Source organism: Oncorhynchus gorbuscha, linkage group LG07 (genome assembly GCF_021184085.1).
Source record: "Oncorhynchus gorbuscha isolate QuinsamMale2020 ecotype Even-year linkage group LG07, OgorEven_v1.0, whole genome shotgun sequence".
In the NCBI taxonomy this organism is placed as follows: Eukaryota; Metazoa; Chordata; class Actinopteri; order Salmoniformes; family Salmonidae; genus Oncorhynchus; species Oncorhynchus gorbuscha.
The window spans coordinates 21,054,885-21,067,072 of NC_060179.1; the positions used below are offsets into that span (position 1 = coordinate 21,054,885).

At 39.3% G+C, this 12,188-nt stretch overlaps 1 pseudogene; it reads right to left on the minus strand.

The window, feature by feature from the left end:
* Nucleotides 1-12,188, minus strand: part of LOC124039616 — a 306,037-nt pseudogene that overhangs the window by 163,130 nt on the left and 130,719 nt on the right.

The following is a 12,188-nucleotide window of genomic DNA, read 5'->3' on the forward strand; positions in this document are numbered from 1 at the left end:
ATATTTAAAATATTCTAAATGAATCTCCTTTGGTTATTTTCTGTTTATCACATCGAAAACTTGTCCAAACACTAATACACACACACAACTTCCGAAGTTCTTTCACTAATATCTGTTTTGTGTCTCTGAAATATCACACAATAAGCTAATCTCCTTCCAAGTTCTACACTATGGTAAACACCACTCTCCCCACCCCCTCAAAATCTCCCCCATAACGTTCCTCCAACCCAAACGGAACGCAATTTTCCAAAGGCTGACAGGGGGCTCAACGCAAAGAAGAAAACCTTGCTAATTCAAATAGCCATTATTGACCATTACAGTGCCTTCGGAAAGTATTCATATCCTTAGACCTATTCCACATTTTGCTGTGTTACAGCCAGAATTCAAAATGGATTAAATACATTTAAAAAAATCTCCATCTACACACAATACCCCATAATGACAAAGTGAAATCATGTTTATTTTTTTGTACATTTATTGAAAATGAAATAGAGAAATCTCATTTACATAAGTATTCACGCCCCTGAGTCAATACATTGTCGAAGCACCTTTGGCAGAGATTACAAACGTGAGTCTTTCTTGGTAAGTTTCTATGAGCTTTCCACACCTGGATTGAACAACATTTGCCCATTATGTTTTTCAAAATTCTTGCGTAAAGTGTTTTGTAAAGAATTCATAACCCTTGATTTATTCCACATTGTTGTCACAACCGGAATTTTAAATGAATTAATATTTTTTCCCCCTCACCCATCTACACACAATACCCCATAATGACAAATTGAAAACATGATTTTAGCACTTTGGTAGCGATTACAGCTGTGAGTCTTTCTGGGTAAGTCTGTAAAAGCTTTGTACACTTAAATTGTACAATATTGACCTATTATTTTTAAAATGTCAAATTGGTTGATCATTGCTAGACAACCATCTAAGTCTCGCCATTGACTTTCAAGTAGATTTAAGTAAAACTAACTTGGACACTCAGGAACATTCACTGTCTTCTTGGTAAGCAAATGAGTGTAGATTTGGCCTTGTATTTTAGGTTATTGTCCTGCTGAAAGGTGAATTCATCTCCCAGTGTCTGGTGGAAAGCAGACTGAACCAGGTTTTCCTCTGGGAATTTGCCCATGCTTAGTGCCATTCTGTTTATTTTTTATCCTGAAAAACTCCCCAATCCTTAACAATTGCAAGCATACCCATAATGTGATGCAGCCACCACCATGATTGAAAATATGAAGAGTGGTACTCAGTGATGTATTGTTGTATTTACCCCAAACATAACGCCTTTTTATTCAGGAAATAAAGTTAATTTCTTTGCCACATTTGTTGCAGTTTTAGTTTAGTGGTTTATTGCAAACAGTATGCATGTTTTGGAATATGTTTATTCTGTACAGACTTTCTTTTCACTCTGTCATTTAGGTTAGTATTGTGGAATAACTACAAATATTTTTGATCCACCCTCAGTTTCTCCTATCACAGCCATTAAACTCTGTAAATGTTTTAAAGTCACCATTGGCCTCATCCTTGAGCGGTTTCCTTACTCTCCGACAGCTGAGTTAGGAAGGATGCTTGTATATTTGTAGAGACTGGGTGTATTGATATATCATCCAAAGTGTAATTAATAACTTCATCCTGCTCAAACAAAGGGATTTTTTTACCCATCTACCAATGGGTGCCCTTCTTTGCGAGGCATTGGAAAACCTCCCTGGTCTTTGTGGTTGAATCTGTGTTTGAAATTCACTGCTCGAAGGAGGGACCTTACAGATAATTGCATGTGTGGGGTACAGAGATGAGGTAGTCATTCAAAATGAATGTTAAACACTATTTATTGCTCACAGAGTGACTCCATGCAACATATTATGTGACTGTTAAGCAAATATTTACTCCTGAACTTATTTAGGGCTGCCTCATAAAGGGGTTGAATACTTAAGCTGAAATATCTTGAATTTTTTTCATTTTTCATTAATTTATAAAAATGTCCAAAAATATAAATTCCACTTCAACTTTATGGGGTATTGTGTGTAGGCCAGTGACGATCTCAATTGAATAAATGTTTAATTCAGGCTGTAAAACACCAAAATGTGGAAAAAGTAAAGGGGTGTGAATACTTTCTGAAGGCACTGTATGTTGAAGCATCAGGGGAAGCTGATGGAAAGCATTGGGTTCTACTGAGGAGCTAGTAGTTACCTGTCATTGGTGACAAAGGATATGGTACTTAGCCTGGAGCGCTACAAAGGCCTGTCAGGGTCATCACTCACACTGACTATAACAATAAATAGGAAGCCATCTTGAGGGCTATTTCCCTTAGTGGTGATGTAAACCCCAAGCATCCACCTGTTTTTGACCTTGGATTGTCGGTAAAAAGTGTGTGGAAACAGTATGTGTGTGGGTGTGTTTGCATATGTGTCAGTGCCTTTTGGATCAAAGGTCCGTGTGGTATAGATGGCAGGTGCACAAATGGCAGGTGATGGCCAAGAGAGTGATCTAAAAGCAGGGCTTCCCAACCTTTTCTGTACCGGGGACCACCAGATCAAAGTCAAAAGCTCTTGAGGAACAGCATTTTGTTGTTGAAATTGATCTTGGTGGTCAAATTTGATACATGTTTTCAGTGAATGTAAGAGATTAAAAGTCTATTATTATTATTAACAATTTGCATTCTGAATAGTAAAGTAATAATATAATACTCCCAGCTGTTATTATATTTGGAGAAATAAATCAATAAAAACATCTAAATAATCAACCACAGGTTGAAAACCACTGATCTAAATCTAAGCTGTAATCAACATGTCAAATGAGACCTGTTCGAGGAATCCTCTCCAGCATTTTACAACCAAAATAACCCTATTGAGGTTGTTCATTGGGTTTTACAGCATGTACAGTGCCTTCAGAAAGTACTTACACCCCTCGACTGTTTAAAAATTCATTTAAATGGATTACATTTAGTTTATTTTGTCATTGGCCTACACACAATACCCCAAAACGTCAAAGTGGAATTATGGTTTTAGACATTTTTACAAATTAATAAAAAATGACAAGCTGAAATGCCTTGAGTAATTCACCCCTTTGTTACAGCAAGACTACAATTCAGGAATAAAAATTAACTTAACAAGTCACATTCTAAGGTACATGGCCTTCATTTAGCAAATCTGACAATAACTCGATCCTCTTGATTCCTGCATACAATCAAAAACTCAAACAGGAAGTCCCAGTGATGCGCGCAATATGAAAGTGATCCAATGAAGCGGATGCTAAGCAACAGGACTGTTTCACTAGCAAAGACTGGAATATGTTCCGGGATTCATCTGATAACATTGAGGAGTTTACCACATCAGTCACCGGCTTCATTAATAAGTGCATTGACGACATTGATGTGACCGTACGTACATATTCTAACCAGAAGCCATGGATTACAGGCAACAACTGCACTGAGATCAAGGCTTGGGCTGCCGCTTCAAGGTGCAGGACACTAATCCGGACGCTTATAAGAAATCCCACTACGCTCTACGACAAACCATCAAACAGGTAACGCGCCATTAGAGGACTAAGGTAGAATCCTGCTACACTGGCTTTAACTTGTTGGTGACAGGGGGCAGTATATTTATGTCTGGATGAAATGCATGCCCAAATTCAACTGCCTGCTACTCATCCCCAGAAGATAAGATATGCATATTATGCAGGAGGACCATTTGTGATGTTTATGGGACATATTGGAGTGCCAACAGAAGAAGCTCGTCAAAGGTAAGGCATGATTTATATTTTTATTTCTGCGTTTTGTGTCGCGCCTGCAGGGTTGAAATATGTTTTCTCTTTTTTGTTTACGGAGGTGCTATCCTCAGATAATAGCATCGTTTGCTTTCGCCGAAAAGCCTTTTTGAAATCTGAGATGTTGGCTGGATTCACAACACGTGTAGCTTTAATTTGGTATCTTTGGTATGTGTGATTCATTTGGTATGTATGATTTCATGAAAGTTTGATTTTTATAGTAATTTATTTGAATTTAGAGTTCTGCATTTTCTCTGGCTTTTGGCCAAGTGGGACACATATCCCAGAGAGGTTAAAAAATAAAATAATTTTTAGCAAAGATTGCCTATGTTTGCATCTTTACAGAAAACGTGTTGTGATTGGAGCTCTGGATTTGCTATGTTGCATTCTTTAAAGAGAAATAGCAGGGATGTGTTGTAGATTAAATATGACAATGTTTGCTTTTTCATAACTTGTAGCCTACACCTGAATATATTGCAAATGTATGCTCAGTTATGTCACCTTCATGTGAAGAAGCACAATGATTTCTTGCGCCTGAACAGATAAAATAATTTGGGTGCTGGACATTGATCACGAGTAGGATTTAACCCATTTTCGATCAGACATGAGGATGAATATTACACATCATGTAAGGATATCTTTTGATATTATGCATCTTTTGAGAAATACGTATACATAAATGATCAGGTAATGACTACAGATATGATACATTTCTGAAAGTATGTGGATTCGTTCATGCCTAAGTATAGGCTGGACACACTTTTTTTCTGATAAAAACTAGAGCCCAGTTTCATAATATTACTATATGTCCCAGCTGCTTGCTGTAGTTTTGAAGTAATCATGAAAAAGCAGGCCTTATTTTAGGGTATTTTTCACCCTGCCTGCTCCTATTAGTTCTATTGAGCAACGTGGCACCAACTCGCCTTCCGAACGTTCTATTCCCAGTTTATTGTTCTACGTCACAATGCCTGCTTTGCTATTGTTGGCAATGAAACCTGCCTACGTTGCTGGTAGTTCAAATGTAAACAAAAAATGGCTCATGGAACTCTGAAGTCGTCCCATTGTTTACTATCGGGTAACACAGGTATGTCTGTCTATTTTGACAAATATCTCGCAATGTGTATATTTAGATTTTTTCGAATTGGACACCATTTTAACATTTTAATCTCCTCTTTCTAATTATGTAAGGCTGGGCAGTGTACTCCGTTGTCATCAAACGCTAGCCCAGAAATACCTCTTGGCGAAATGGAATTCTAAGCTTCACTCAAGTCAAAACAGGCTCTGAGAATGTTCGACTCCATTCATTTGCTATGGGCTCACGCTAGTTTACCAGCTTAATCAATGTTATTTTGCCATTTTTCAGCCTTGGGTGAATTTTGACACGTTCTATTGTCCAGCCTACAACGTATAAAGGATTAGATATGTCAGCATGTTGACAAATAACCTTTCCGGAGTTAAAATATTCTATAAATATGTAAGCGGGAGCACTCACATCAGAAGCGTATCTTGAAGGGATCTCACCCCGATATCTCCCTGGACTCATACAGTAGCAGGGAGATTTCTGAAGTCCGGACTGGATGCATGTAGAAACTGTCCCATTATTGAGAATATCCTAGCTCAATATATGAAATTAAGGACATGCGTATTTGGAGCACACCTACTCCTTATTTCCAATAAAATGTCAGAAATATGTCCCCTGATATTGACCCTTTTCCCCCAGTGCATCTTCTCCTTAAAAATAACTGTCCAATGAAAATGTCACTTTTAAAAGTTTATATTCTGTTAACTCATCGCCACATGTTGTTGACTCATATTATACTCACATTTTCTGACCAATGCATCAATTGAAGAAAAAAGAAAAAACACCTGAAAAAACAACAACTCAAACTTGTAATCTAAAACAGCCAGTTTAAAAAATGCTTGCTATTTCCTTACAGGATGATGTCATGCTGCTGAGGAGGATGAGCTGGCCAATCAGCGGTCTACTTGCATGACTTTCTTTAGCAACCGGTATAAGCATGTTGGGGTACGCCCACACCATTCCAACACAGAAAGGCTACTTTTTAACATACTTAATTAAAACATTTTGGAAGGAAAACTATTTCACTTACATTGAAATATCACCTATAATTAATTACATAGAAATATAGCAACACTGGACAGTTACTTTAAAAGTGCTCCACTTATCTTCCCTCACTCACCTCACATACCTCAGTCACCCTCACTTCCCCCACGCAATTCCCTCTTTCCATCCCAAGTTCTCCTCCTTTGTCCCCACATCTATCTTATCTTCTACCCGTTCTACATCCTATTGAAGTTTAACTCCCTTGCTCGCTCTCCTTCTCCCCCATTTGAGATTTAATCACTCCTAACTGTCCATAAAGATTAAATTACTAAAGCACAGTAGATCGTTAAGGTCATATTCATGCTAGGATGATTCAGCTTTTCCTGTCTGTCTTGTAGCTCTGAGCACTAAGAGATCTCCTCTTTGCTAACGACTAACTGGACAAAAGACAAGCTGCCTTTCTGAGATTGATTCACTTCCGAGGAGGTTGCTGACAAACAACCCCTCCCAAACAAACCCCCTCGTGTCTGTCTTTTCCAGTGTTTTATCACTGAGGTGGGGGCTGTGTTGCTAAAGGAGACAAGTTGAATAAATAATGAAATGCTGATTTACCTAAATACAATTGAGCAATTCCATTCTTATGAGTACTTGCGGCTAGCCTCTCTTGCCCATAGGCTGTAGATAGTGGAGTGTCAAATTAAATACAATTTTATTGGTCGGTCACATACACATATTTAGCAGATGTTATTGCAGGTGTAGTGAAATGCTTGTGTTCCTAGCTCCAATAGTGCAGTAATATCTAACAATTCACAACAATACACACAAATCTAAAAGTAAAATAACAGAATTAAGATAATATTAGGACGAGCAATGTCGGAGTGGCATTGGCTAAAATACAGTAGAATAGAATACAGTATATACATATGAAATTAGTAAAGCAGTATGTAAACATTATTAAAGAGAATAGTTTTCCATTATTAAAGTGAACAATGATTCCATGTCTATGTATATAGGGAAGTTGCCGTACCAGGCGGTGATACAGCCTGACAGGAAGCTCTCAATTGTGCATCTGTAAAATTTTGTGAGGGTCTTAGGGGCCAATGCAAATTTCTTCAGCCTCCTGAGGTTGAAGAGGCGCTGTTGCGCCTTCTTCACCACACTGTGTGTGGGTGGACCATTTCAGATCATCAGTGATGTGTACGCCGAGGAACTTGAAGCTTTCCACCTTCTCCACTGTGGTCCCGTCAATGTGGGTAGGGGCGTGCTCCCTTTGCACAACGCACTAATGAATTTAGCATTAGCCACCTAATGAGCTAGCAGCTAATGTAGCAGTACCTCCAGTTAAAAGCAGTTAGCTGTGAGACTCCTCAGAAAACACCAGAGGTGTGTATCTACCTTAGATCCTAATGATTAATTAGAGTGGTGTTTGACTGGAATTGAATAACAAAATATAGTAGTGCTGAGTGATTAACCAATTTAATTGACCGATGTCAGTTCAATTACTTGAATTCCATTTACAGTACCAGTCAAACGTTTGGACACACCTACTCAAGGGTTTTTCTTCATTTTTATTATTTTCTACATTGTAGAATAATAGTGAAGACATCAAAACTATGAAATAACACATATGGAATCATGTAGTAATCAAAAAAGTGTTGAACAAATCTAAATATATTTTATATTTGAGATTCTTCAAAAGTAGCCACCCTTTGCCTTGATGACAGCTTTGCACTGTCATCCTCTCAGCCAGCTTCATGAGGTGGTCACCTGGAATACATTTCAATTAACAGGTGTGCCTTGTTAAAGTTCATTTGTGGAAGCCCTATCTGGTAAAAGACCAAGTCCATATTATGGCAAGAACAGCTCAAATAAGCAAAGAGAAATGACAGTCCATCATTACTTTGACATTTTCCGGATTGACTGACCATGTCTTAATTACTTTGATAGTTTCTTCCATTGCAGTCGCAAAAACCATCAAGCGCTATGGTGAAACTGGCTCTCATGAGAACCGCCACAGGAAAGGAAGACCCAGAGTTACCTCTGCTGCAGCCCAAATAAATGCTTCACAGAGTTCAAGTAAGACATCTCAACATTAACTGTTCAGAGGAGACTGCGTGAAATCAGGCCTTCATGGTTGAATTGCTGAAAAGAAACCACTACTAAAGGACACTAATAAGAAGAAAAAACTTGCTTGGGCCAAGAAACATGAGCAATGGACATTAGAATGGTGGAAATCTGTCCTTTGGTCTGATGAGCCAAATTTGAGATTTTTGGGTCCAACTGCAGTGTCTTTGTGAGATGCAGAGTAGGTGAACGGATGATCTCCACATGTGTGGTTCCCACCGTGAAGCTTGGAGCTGGTGGTGTGATGGTGTGGGGGTGCTTTGCTGGTGATACTGTCAATGATTTATTTAGAATTCAAGGCACACTTAACCGGCATGACTACCACATATAATTTGTTTTTCAACAGGACAATGACCCAACACACCTCCAGGCTGTGTAAGGGCTATTTGACCAAGAAGGAGAGTGATTGAGTGATGCATCAGATGACGTGGCCTCCACAATCACCTGACCTCAACACCATTTGAGATGGTTTGTGATGCGTTGGACCGCAAAGTGAAAGAAAAACACCCCATATATTCCGCATATATTGTAACTGCTTCAAGACTGTTGGGAAAGCATTCCAGGTGAAGCTGGTTGAGAGAATTGTCCCAGAGTTGACCGGGTTAGAGGAGGGTTTGGCTGGGGTAGGCCGTCATTGTAAAATAAGAATTTGTTCTTAAATCAACTTGCTTAGTTAAATAAAGGTTAAATAAAATAAAAGAATGCCAAGAGTGTGCAAATTTGTCATCAAGGCAAAGGGTGGCTACTTTGAAGAATCTAAAATATATGTTGATTTGTTTAACACTTTTTTGGTTACTACATGATTCCATATGTGTTATTTCATAGTTTTGATATCTTTACTACTAATCTACAACGTAGGAAATAGTAAAAATAAAGAAAAACCTTTGAATGAGTAGATGTGTAACTTTGACTGGTACTGTTGTTTGGGGGGAACATGCAAGCCCAACAGGCTGTTTCTCCAGAGAGAAATAAAATAATTCACAATAAAAATCAAGTCAAGAACTATGTACTATTGTTTGTATATTTCTGTTTTTTTTTATTTGTTGTGTTCATAATAAAATAAAATAAAAAATGTAATAATTAAAAAACTATGGAACGCTGGGCCGCAGGGAGTAGTGGTTTTCATTGAGCAAATATTCAACATAGTCCAGCATTGAAATATGGTAATTAACTACAATGACCATAATCCATTGCACCTGTTCTTTTCCAGCATGGATACACTTTTATGCATTCTACGTTAGGTTAGATAAACACAGACCACATACGCTGCCGCATGAGAGAGGAATGCAGAAAACACAATGACAAGAAAGAGGGATAGAGAGTTCATGAAAGTATGCCTCATCTACTTTGAAGAACAGGTAAAAATGATTGTCAGACAGCTCTGAAGCATACTTGGGCAGGCTAGCCTTGCTTAATAGGGTGACTAAAGACGGTACAGTACGGGGAGAACATAGATAACGTTAGATGGCTGTCTGTGCTGTTTGATACTGCCTGAGCAGAGATGAGATACTGACTTTAAGGAATAAAAAATTATAAAGTCATAAAACTAAGTAATATACACAACTGAAATATTTGATTATTTATTGAAATGTCCTATTTCTATGTGTAGACCTGACAGAAACAACTGAATTGGTAATTTAATGTTCAGTATGTTTGGCTTTGGCATTTCCATTAAAAAGCCCTAATAATTTGAATGTCATTATTTCATAATGCATTTAATATCTTTAAAAAACGAAATATCGAAACCAAAATCTGTAATAATTTTTTATAGTCGAACCGAAACAACCTCAAAAAGCACTAATCGCTCAGCTCTACTCAGCTCTAATCGCTCAGCTCTACTAAATAGGACTACCATGTCCCTTTTGGGTAGGACACTATCTGAAACTCTGAATGGGGGGCTGATCTAATTGTTTTTGTATGAAAATCTATAATTAATAGTGATATGCCTAATGGGTATTGGTCAGGGGGTGTGGAGTGAGAAGAATCAAATCATAATTCCTCTAATGAAATGTGTCATTGATTAAAATTTGATTTGATTGAAATTGAACGGCTTTGTGAGAGCGACTTTGGCTCAATTAAAAACTGTTGAACTGCTCTGAAAATAGTGGTTATATGGGCAAGGGAACAACCCTCCTCTGAAACCTTTAGCAGCTCAGAGACAGTCAGGGAAATCAGATATAAAAACGTTTCATCCTCCACAGAGAGGAAGCGCTTTTAAGACGAGACATGTAGGGCCATCCATCACCCTTGTGTCTCTCCTGGGTCAGTCAGCCTCCCCTCTGCAACCACCTCCATCACAAAAGAGAGGAAACAATATATCCTCTTCCAAATCCAAAAAGAGCTGTGGATGGTCCGTTCTCCCGCCTGACACTGAAAACGTGATATCTTGTCAAACTGTCACCAAACCACAGAGAGATAATACGACTTCAATCACGTATACTACCGAGCCCCACATACCAGGCCCTGATCATATCCAGCACCACACTCATGTTCATTGTAGTCCAGAACTATAATAGACAATCTAATGTATGCTTGCATATCATGCTGATAGATGTTGTACATCCCTTTGGGATGGAATGTTAAAAACCTGACTTAAGCCAGAAGGTATGCTTTACTGTGAAGGAGGCACTGGCCACCCAGACCTCCTGCTACAGGGAAAGTGGAGACAGGAGATTCCGCTCTTCTCCTGCAGTCAGACGCTCTCACATTCCTCACATCCCATCAGCCCCTGTGGTCACCAAGACAGACCCAGACCCAGTGGGAAATTAAGCTGTGTGTGTGGGTGGAGAGTGAACGGCCAGACACTGCAAGCCCCTAAGGGCTGAAACTGAGATCCATCCATGAAAATCTTACTCAGACATTCCCATGGTTCACGTAGAGTATTGAAGTCTGCCCCATGAAACAGGTAGTTTAGAATGTTGAGTATGAGTGCATGGTTTTTGTCAGTAAGTTTACTGAATTTGTAGAATGTGAGTATCTAAAGTATTCTTCAGATGTGTAACTGCATAACAAGTTAAGTATATAGTTCCCGGGCTATTCATTTCATGACGGTGTCACTTTATCAAAGGGCCTCACTGCAACTGACTGTACATTGCGTGTAGCTAAAGTGGTGTATGTATTGCCCCACTTACCACTCCCACTGAAGTAAATGTCAATGAACAGCCGTAAGTAAGCACCACTGTGTAGCGACAGGGTCCAACTGTATAATGTAGGACTGTGCTGAAAATAGGTTGTCATTACACCAAGTACTGTATAACTGCTACGATGTAACTGTACACCATAATGTATTACTCTAATTGTGTGTGTGTATGTGTGTGTGTGTGTGTGTGTGTGTGTGTGTGTGTGTGTGTGTGTGTGTGTGTGTGTGTGTGTGTGTGTGTGTGTGTGTGTGTGTGTGTGTGTGTGTGTGTGTGTGTGCCCGTGCTCGCGTCTTTGCATTGGACTCACCAGCACACTTGGTCTTGGCCCTCAGGGGGGGTCCGGGGGCCCCAGTTCCTCCGTCCAGGGGCCGGGTGAGCAGCACGCTGATCTCGTACTCCGTGTCGGGGTCCAGGTGGCCGATTTTGTGTGTGGTCTTGTCCACGGGCTGGTTGTCGATGAGGCTGCCTGCCACAGTGCGGTACTCGACCTCTCGCTCCACGATGGGGCCGTCACCGTTGATGGAGTTGGCGTTGAGCTGGATCCACAGGTAGGTTGCACCCACGGCGGTGAGCTGGGGCGGAGCGATGGGCACCGGGGGCTCTGGGGGTCAAAGAGGAAGAGATTAGGGTTAGATGAGGAGTCTTAAATGGTCAATTCAATTGGTAGATAAATACTGTTTATCTACCAAGGTTAAAGTAACTGTCCAGTGAAAATCTCACTTTTAAAAGTTTATATTCTGTTAACTCATACCCAAATGACGTTGTTGACTGATCCTATACTCGTATGTGGCCAAAGCATAAATAGGAGGATCATTTTTTTTTTCAAAAACCCCACCTCGAACTTGTATCTCAAACAGACCGTTTCAAAAATGCTTGCTACTTCCTTATAGAGGATGTTGACATGGAAAAAAAACTATTTCACTCATATTGCCATTAATTACAGGTAATATTTAATAGAAAATTGGTAAAAACAGGCCAGTTATTTTAATACTTTATAATATATTCATTATTTTATCCCCAGAGACACTATATATACTGTATTTACTCTCTAGGGGCTTTCATTCATATGGTTCCAGGAACTGATAATACATTGCAAAATG